Source organism: Herpailurus yagouaroundi, unplaced genomic scaffold (assembly GCF_014898765.1).
Source record: "Herpailurus yagouaroundi ecotype Mexico unplaced genomic scaffold, PumYag 159, whole genome shotgun sequence".
Lineage (NCBI taxonomy): Eukaryota > Metazoa > Chordata > Mammalia > Carnivora > Felidae > Herpailurus > Herpailurus yagouaroundi.
In genome coordinates this window covers 78248382-78258304 of record NW_024412400.1, presented here as the reverse complement: position 1 = coordinate 78258304, position 9923 = coordinate 78248382, and positions in this window count along the sequence as shown.

Below are 9923 nucleotides of genomic sequence, written 5' to 3'. Positions count from 1 at the left end.
GATCTTTGAGATCCCGGAGATTAGAAATTAAGTACAAAACTGCACTGGGCTAAATGATACAGATCAATCTCTTAAATGACTATTAAATGTAATTGTCAGCAGAAGAGAACAGAAAAACAAGCATCCAGAATCCAACAAAATAAGCTGACTCTGATTTTGTAGATTGATGGCAAACTGGCCCAGTTCCTGGTCCTCCCTTTTTCTGATGCTGCAGAGATGAGGTAACACCAATGCCCAAGCTGCAGGAGGAAATGTCTCCGTGTACTTATGTTTTCAGTGTAATCTTTTCAAATACGAGAAACAGACAAGTCATCTAGAACTCAGTAGCCCAGTGATGCTTTGCACTTATATAGCAGCTCAGCTTCTGGAGCTCAGTTTGGGGACTCTTCCCTATTCCCCCTAACCACTCAAAAGTAAGGGGATAAGCAGCACATTTCTGCTGCTTATTTCTGTATAAACAATCACGAAAAGATCATGGAGTTGAAGTCCAAATTCATATCCATTTTAATGACCAAACATGGGGCAGTAATCGAAAGCTTGCAGTGATGCATTTCAAGCTTTGTCTCAAGACCTGAGGAGGAAGACACAAGTTTACATTCCAAAAGCGGTGATATTTCTAGGGGAAATGTTTGACAATAGTTGCGTGGCCAACAGTCTCTACCTTCTTACCTTCATCTTTAGACCCACCTTTAGACCCACCACCAGAAACCAGCTCGTGAATTCACGTTACAGTGGCACACACTCCATGACTCCCAGAGACTTGCTAGGGCTTCTGTTGAAGGAACCAGTGAAGGGCAGGGGTCACTGTGAGGGTCCCCAGGAAGTGTTTGTCCAGGAGCCAGGGAGAGGTTGCAGTAGGCAGGTAGGCAGACCACTCACATTAGAACCAGAAGCTAAATTATATCTTTTCATTGTTCTTGTGATAGTTTCTACCACGGCATGAGGTATGGGGTGGTGTGGTAGGACCAGTGTTGTGCTAGTAAATATTTGACAACCAGCTCTGGTGGGAGTGGAGCTGGGAGACCTGATTTACAGCATTTGCAGAGTGCAGTGGTGTAAACGTGCCCCCCATGGCTGATTTCAAACTACCAGCATGATGTCATATAAGGCAAAATTGGGAAGAGCACATTGTGTCCAGGGTAGGGCTCTGGGACCACCACTGCCTACACTCATCAATAGGTCTTATGTGGACGGCCCTGACTAGCCTTCAAGACACAGATGAGGGATTGTCACCTGCCTCTGAGATGTCTCCCCGTAGCCCCCCTCCACCCACCCACCCCAGCTGGATCCCCTGTGCCTCTTTCTCTCCCAGATCACTTGTAAAGCCCTGGTGTTATCTTTTGTCCACACACCAGGCCTCCCATTAAACACAGGGCCCCATATTCATCTCCATATCCCCAGCGCCCAGCAGAGTGCCCGAGACAAGTAGGTTCCTAAAGAACATTTGGTAAATCATTGTTTATTGGATGGCCAGAATGAATGGGTGAATGTTCTGGGGAGGAGAGGAGGAAGAATATAGGAGCTGCCATTAGGCAGCTGCAGAGATGTGTAATTAAAAAAAGAGAGAGAGATGTATTCTAATCTTATGGATACTAGTGGGCAAAGCCAGAACCAACAAGAGCAAGTGGCAGAAAAGCAGGTTTAGGGTCTCTTTGAAAAAATAAATAGAGCTCCTAGTCCCGACAAAGTGATAGCATGCAGGGCTCATCCCGTCTTCCACCTCTCAGTTGGCATCTCCTGGCCCTCACCCACTTGAAAAATAGCTCCAGTCTATTCCCCTGGTTTCTAGCCCTGCCCCACACCCCAGCACAGGGAAAGGAGTTTCAGGTATTGCCGCAAGTATTGAGGGAACGTGGCCAGCTGGATGTGTGTGCCTAGCCCAGCAGAGGGATAGGGATTACTCAAAGTAACAAAGTCACAGTCCTGAGTATCTCCTCCCAGTATACAAATGAATAAAAAGAACTCCTGGTGGGTGTTCTGGATTTGTCTCTCCCCTTCCTCCACTGACTGCCTTGACTCTCTCTCCCTTTAGAGTTTAACTCCACAGCACCCTTCTTACCCCCAACTCCTTTCCCTGCATGGTCTGTAATGTTTGCTCCACCTACTAGACTCTGAGTCTCTCGGGAATGAGACTACTGTGTCTGCATCCCCAGCACAGCATCTGGTACATTGGAGGTGCCCAAGAAGCATTTGTTAAATGAACAAATTCACAAATGAGAAAAAAATATCCACTTCCTACACCTTCAGTGTACATGTCCCAAATTGGCAAAACTCCCAGAAACACACAGAAACAATTTACAGATCAAATAAACTCCCAAGCTACAGTCAGAGCTCTGTGAGAAGTCGATTTGGAAAAACTCAGAGTCCCCCAACCCACATTCTTCTAGGGCCAATTGTAAAAAACCTTTTTTTCTCAGAGACAAATAACTACAAAAACTTTAAAATACAGACAGTTCCCTACTTAGGAACATGTTGTGTTCCAAAAGTCTATTTATGAAATTGTTGTCTGAAATTCAGAATACATACTCTCTCTCATAGAACCGTGTTAAGAAGAGTAACTGACAATGTGGCTCTAACTTGAGACATTTGCACAGGAAAATAATAGGAAACAATGAAGCCATACCGGGAAGGCAGCTTTTCTTTTAAACATCATAAAATACACATATGGAATATATGGAATGTACCAAACTACACAGTAGCTTTCGGACAGGAGGTAACACTGGGAAGCAATCAAGTGAAATTATAAATGGTTTCTTTTTACTCATTATGGATGCTGATACTTGAGAAAAAGTCAATTTTGTGAGGAACGGTTCTGGAGGTTACAAGGGATCCTTCAGGGGAGCCGCACGGGCTGTGGTGCTCAGCCTTTAGGGTCCCGGTGAGTCACCTGCAGGGCTTTTTGGAAATGCAAGCTTCTGGCCTCTGCCCCCAGGGAGGCAGGTTCAGTGAGTCCTAGGTAGGGATAACCCAGGGGTGTGAGTTTTTTTTAAATATGTTTTTAATGTTTATTTATTTTTGAGTAGGGGGCGGGGAAGAACAGAGAAGGGGGTGGGAACAGAGGATCCGAAGCGGGCTCCATGCTGAGAGCAGAGAGCCCTATGCGGAGCTTGAACTCATGAACCATGAGACCACCACCTGAGCCAGTCAGGAGCTCAAGCTCAACTGACTGAGCCCCTCAGGTGCCCCCCAGGGATGTCATTTTAAACAAGCACTCAGTAGAGTGTGACCCAGGGGATATAAAAGGACCACAGCTTTGCCTTCCTGGAGGGGACATCACATCACCTCCAAGGGGCTGAGGTGTCACCAGCTGAGCCTTTCTCTGCTTGGTGCAGCACCATGGCCCTCCTTCCTTCACCCATTTTCTTTCAGTGGTGGGAGAAGGCAGCAGTGACTATCTGTCACTCCACAGGATATGTCTGCATGGGGGATTTAGGGTTAAGAGTGTAGGTTGGAGACATGAAAGAAGCCCCATCACTCATTCATCAGACATTCAGGGCTGAGATTCAGCTGGTATGCTGGTGATTAAAATAGCAACAAAAAAACAAACAAACAACATAAAACCACTTTATACCTCTTGGAAAATAGCCTCTACCCTGAGAATTCCATACCCCTAGCCCTCCCCTGCCAGCAGCTGCCTCGATTAAACTCTCTGTAGAATGAGATTAATAACATCTTTGCAGAAATAATGTGTGCGTGTGTGTGTGTGTGTGTGTGTGTGTGTAAAGTGCTAAACACATATGCGCTTAATAAATGGTTATTTATTTATGATTATATTGCTGTACAACCACTTGGAGACTCAAAACAAAAATATCCAAAAATACAGCCAGGCAGTATTTAGGGTTATATAAGCCAGTTTTATATAATACAGTCCAATTTGTTCACAATGCGATAGAATGAGAATTAAGGCAGGTTCAGAGTGGGAGAAGCTCTCTTAGAGAAAGTGGAGACAGCACGCTGAGGCTTCTGGTTTCTAATACAGGCTCGCCCGCTTACTGGCCGGGAGACCTTGAGCCATCGTCTGTGTAAAGTGAGGCTGATCTATCTGGTGGCTGGCACATGGGAGGTTCTCAGTGAGTGGTAGCTCTTTTTTTTAAAAAAAATTTTTTTTTCAACATTTATTTATTTTTGGGACAGAGAGAGACAGAGCATGAACGGGGGAGGGGCAGAGAGAGAGGGAGACACAGAATCGGAAACAGGCTCCAGGCTCCGAGCCATCAGCCCAGAGCCCGACGCGGGGCTTGAACTCACGGACAGCGAGATCATGACCTGGCTGAAGTCAGACGCTTAACCGACTGCGCCACCCAGGCGCCCCAGTGAGTGGTAGCTCTTTAGAAGATTTCGAAGCCAGAGCAAACCTTCCCTCGGTGGTAGAATCTCAGGGCCAACAGGGACATTTAATTGCCTTCTTTAAATCCAATCCAATATTATTGATCCCTTATTATGTACAATACCCTGTGGGTGATAGGAAGATGACGAAGATGTAGTCTAAGGAGGATGTGAGCCCAGGAATAGGGAGGGATAGCCTGTTGTAAGGGCCGGAACAAATTATAAACAAATTTCGATGGATAGGAAACAGGACAATCAACTTCTGTGGGCTGGGTGTAAGACGTGGCACTATAGACAGAGCCAGAAAGAAAAAAGGCAGTTCTCTCGGCCATGGGAGCAGCCTGAGTAGAATGCACAGAGGGGTGAGTGCAAGGTAGGTTTGGATGATGAAGCCAGTCAGTTGGCATACTGGGTCCTTGTAGGGCTTGTCGGATGCGTGAGTAGGTGGAAAAGCTGGGACCACATCACGGAAGGCCTTGAATGCCAGTGTAGGTAATATCAATTTTATTCTAAAGCAATAATAACAGTAATTCCATTTATTGAGAGCTTACTAGGTGACTGACACTCTACTCAGTTTCTTATACATGTTTCTTCTAAACCCCACAAAAACATATGCACGGCAAGTATCATTAGTACATTTTAGGGAGGAAGAATCTGAAGCCTTAGAGGCTTTTCAGTGAAGGGAGGGCTGTGGGGTTTATATTCTCGGAAAGTAATTCTGGGAGCAGCAAATGGGAAGAATGGATGCGATAGATGCCAGCACTTAGGGGCCTCCCTTCATTTCTAACATCTTGTGACATTTCGTGCCCCCAAACTAGTTAACAGAGATAAAGAAGTGACCAACACTTCTATAAATGGACTGATGCTCTCAAAAGTTTTGTGAGTTGGGCATGCTTTGCAGCATATGGTCATTTATGGAATGAGGACCTTCTCCTGCCTGAGGTTTTTCCCAGGGGCCCCCAGAAAGCTTCCCCTCCAGGGAACACAGTGAAGAATTCTACAGCAGTGTCTCCTGACTGGGAATAGAGGAAAACAGACCCAGAGTAATGTGTGTGAACCAAAATTAGCCTCTTTACAAGCTCATTAAGGCATAAAGTTTAGCATCCAGTGCCCAAAATATAACAGGAAGGAGAAAGGCTCTTCTCTTTCTTTTTCTCTCTGCTTATTCACACTTCCTTTCCCTTCTTCCCACCATCTCTCTCCTGACAGGCAATAATGAAAGCGGGATTTGGGATGGGTGAGTAGCTTTTTTATATTCAGGTAAATCCAGTCAAAAGTCCTGAGAAATCCACCTGAGCGGCTCAAGTGACAGTGTGGAATTCTTAGGTAGGGGGCAGACTCACCACTGCCTTGTTAACTCAGCCCTGAAGTCCTCCAGCAGCTTTTTTTTTTTTTAAGTTTATTTATTTTGAGAGAGAGAAAGACATCATGAGTGGGATAGGGCAGAGTGAGAGGGAGAGAGAATTCCAGGCAGGCTCCGCTCTGTTAACGCAGAGCCTGACACAGAACTTGAACTCACAGACTGTGAGATCGTGACCTGAACCAGATCAGAAGTCCGATGCTAAACTGACTGAGCCACCTAGGCGCCCCTCCCAGCAGCTTTCTGACGTTTTAATGTTAAAATAATACTATCCTTAGGAGCATAGAGACAGCTGCTGACCCAAATTGTTGCTTCCTAGGAGTCAGACAAGTGCGTAAGTGATAGAACTAGGCTTTTTTTTTTTTTTTTAAACGACTGTCTTAGGGGAACAGACTATATTAACTATACATTTTCTGCAGAGCACTTCTAAATATATAATGCATTTTCACACGTGCATCTTCATTTCATCAATACCCCACTCCGTGGTGCAAGTCTTAATAACCCCACTTTATAGAAGAGGGGCCTGAGGCTTAGAGACACAGACCCAGGTTTTCCAGCTCCATCTAAATGGTCTATTTATTACTCTTCACCTAGTGGGTTATTGCCTCTGCTTTTCCCCAAACTTCTCAGTTCGCATCATGGGAATTTTCCTAGCTTGCCTTGTGAAGGGGTTCCCAGCCTGGGGATGGGGCAGGGTTTAAAGGTTGTTCAGTTGACAGTACTTAGGATATCAGAGTCAGAGGGGGTTGTAGAGACCGTTTCCAACCTCCTTATTTTACCAGTAAGGAAGCTGAGGCCCACAGAGGGGCCTGACCTGCCTACATTCCCAGGGCTGGATCCACGAATCCCATACATGATAAACTGTGACCAGGAACAGAGCCTCCTGGTTCCTCCATCCCCATCCTTCCCACAGTCTCTCTCCGGGCACAGCCCTTACAGTCAAAGAGGAAAGCTAAGGTCAGGACTTGGCTAATAACCTGTTCCCATCCATGTCTCCGAGGCCCCAGTTACGGACCCCACCTCCACAGCCTCAGCTGTGTGTAGTGTCATGTGCTGTTCACTCAGCTTGTCAGAGACAGTCCAGCTTAAACATTTCCAGACACAGGTACCCGATTCGGCCCTGGCTTTGCCTTGGCAATGGAGATCAGGCGTCAGCTGACGGCTTGAATGATGTGTTCTCCGAGCAACACGGCAAGTGTGAACTGCCAACATTGAAGTCTCAGGGAACGTTAAGTGTTGAGCCAGTTAAACATCCAAAAATGCCCTGTCTCTCAGAAATGAGGGTGACTCATCTGAGTGCTTGGGCTATGACTGGGAATGGCATTACAGTGGCCACAGGAGCTAAAAACCCACGCTCATAAGCCTCCGGCTTTCCTGCCCCTGCCCCCTCGCTCACAGCTCTCTCCTCCAACCTAGAGCCAAAACACCTCCACCAGGAAGCCTAGACCCCCTCCTCCCTGAAGACTTGACTGTTCCAGCCTAGAGAAGATCTCCTTTCTCAAGCCCTGAGAATCTGCTCTGTGTAACTTAGCACTTGATTTTATACTGTCTTTTGTTCCTTCTTAATCATTTTCAGTGTTTGTTTTATAGCTGCACGGATTGCAGATTCTCTAAGGGGAAGAAGCAACCTTCCTCCTGTGTCCTGTGGCACATCTTGGAGTGTCACTGCAGAGCAGAGACATGATCTGGCTCGTGGCTACTCCTGCCTTCAAGACTCTTTCCACTTTACCTTGCATTTGCACACACAGCAAATACTCAAAAATTCTTCCCTTGTTTCCCTGTGGCTTCAGCCTTTGCAAAGACAGTTCAGCAACCAGGGCCTCTGTCAGCCCACGCCAAGCCTCTGTGCAAATGAGGGAGAAGGCACCCCTTTCTCCAGGCAGACACAGCCCTGCCAGGGTGTAAGGCTGGGCCAGTGGAGCATGGCTGGACTTTAGCCCCTCGTCTGGGTGTCCTGTGCTGTGAGCCCCGGGTACCACCCGGGCTCTGGTTCCTCATGAGGGCAACAATGGGATCTCCCTTGCCCAGGCCCTCCCCTACTCTCTATTTTGACGGGGAAGGCCCTTCTTGGGAAAGCTGGCATCAGAGGCTTCCCAGCTTACTTCCCAGCCCCTTCCCTATCAAAACCAAACAAGGACAACAAAAAATGTCGCCCTTTGAGAGCTCCTCATTACTCATGGCCTGAAGTCTACCTCACGGGCAGGGCACTGGGGGGCCCTCTACAATAGGGTCCCAACTTTCCTTTCCTGTACTGAAGGCCCAGAACTCCCCATGGATTGTCCTTCTCCTATGCTTTTGCTTGCCCTCGGCCTAGGGTGCCCTTGTCCTGCTGATCTTTGTGTCAGATTCCCACTACCCCTTCAAACACAAATCTTACCTTCCTCCTGATGTCTCAATGAAGATAACCATTCTTCTTGGTGCTTCTTCCTACCCCCAGCCCTCCCTGCCTTCCACATTGCTTTGACTTGTGTTACAACCCTTCCCCCACATTTTATGAGTGTGCAGCCTAGTGGCCAGCTGCCTTCAAGACTTCTGTCCAACACAAGCTTCTCTGTGCTCACCCTGCATCAACCCAGATGCTGAACTCAGCTCCACCCTGAGTTCCCCAAAGGGGCCCACTCACAAACAAATTGTGGAACAATATTGCCTTTACAAATGATTTGTGTTATGAGAAGGGTGCACAGCAGAGACTTCATAGCGCCCCCCCCCCCCGCCGACTACCCCCCTCTCTCAGCAAACTATTTACCGATCTCTGTAAGCATAAGCACTTCTGTTCTCCAAATCTTTGTTCAGGGAGTTCTTCTCCTGAGTCTTCCTCAGTGAGCTCCCAGATCAAGTCAGGCCTCCATACTATCTCTTCATGTCTTCTCCATTCCCTTCCTGCTCTAATAGGCAAACCCTCTACCTGAAAGAATGCATCCCCAAATTCATCATGATGCTCGGCCAAATATAAGCTCTCCCTCAGTTGTGCCTTCTTTAGAAGGAGTCAGGAATAGACAGAGCAAGAATATTTTTATTTGTGACATGCATGTGTTTTCCTCCACAAATCATGCAGTTCAGAAGGCAAGGATCGTGTCTTTCACATCCCTCCAACCTAGCACTGTGAAAATATACACAGCAAGCCTGTGACCAGCCTTCTCCTCTACCAGGGACAGGGACAGTTCTAAGCCATTTCTGTCTTTAGGTTCTTCTTTCTTCCAAAGGAAAGCCCAGGATTAGAGTCAAGGGAAATTGCCCGAAGTCACAGCAGGAGCTTAATACATAGTTGTGAAATGAATGAGTCAGTGAGTGAAAGGGAAACAAGAAAAGATAAAAGAAAAACTCGAAGAGCACCCTCACTAGGATTAGATCAGTCTAGCTAAAAGGGAGCATTGAGAACCAAACAGGGTGATAGAATGAAGTGTGACTGGTGAATGACAGGATGAAGCGTGAACATGGGGTTCTGGTATTGGCTCTGCCTTCACTGCCCCGTGGAACCTTGTGGGGAAATCTCTGAACCTCACTTCCTCATCTGTCCCATCAGCCTGCCTGCAGATGGTCTAATATGGACACTGATCATCAGGGTCCTCAGAGCTGTTTGACGTTCATGTCTGAGGCTTCTACCCCAAATGCCCAGACACCCAAGGCCCCTTGGCGCCTCTGCATCTGCAGAAAGCTTTTCTTGGCTGCAGTCCTGACCCCAGGACCTTCACTGCCTGCTGGCGGAAAAGAATTCTCAGCTGTGGAAAATGGTAAACTCTACATATTTTACAAATGAGAGTCCAACCTCCCGATGACTCTAAATGTGGTGTGAAATGAACAGAAGTCATCCTGCTGGCGTGACATGCCTAAGATAGTGTCACTACCACCACCACCACCCCATGCGGACATGCACGTCATGGAAAAAGAAGCAAGAACTCGGGGTGCCGTGGCCAGTGCTGGCCGTTATCCCTTACCCGTCACCCCCTGCCCCTTTTCTGTACTTTCCTACATTTGTAAAAGGAGAAGTAGTCTGGTGTGCGGGAGTCGCACAGTCCGCAGTCGACCAAAAGCAAAGGAGAAAGGGAATTCACAACTCTGAGTCCTGAAACCTGATCTGGCCATCAGAGATCAGCGCTGGCGGGCTGCGGTGGTCCCCACAATAGTCGCAGATGGGGAAATCTCAGATTGAACAGGCACCGATCAATCTCCTGCCACCGACGGCCAGAGCTGTCGGAAAACGTGCTCCGGGCCGGGGCAGGGATTTGCAGGTTAGAGA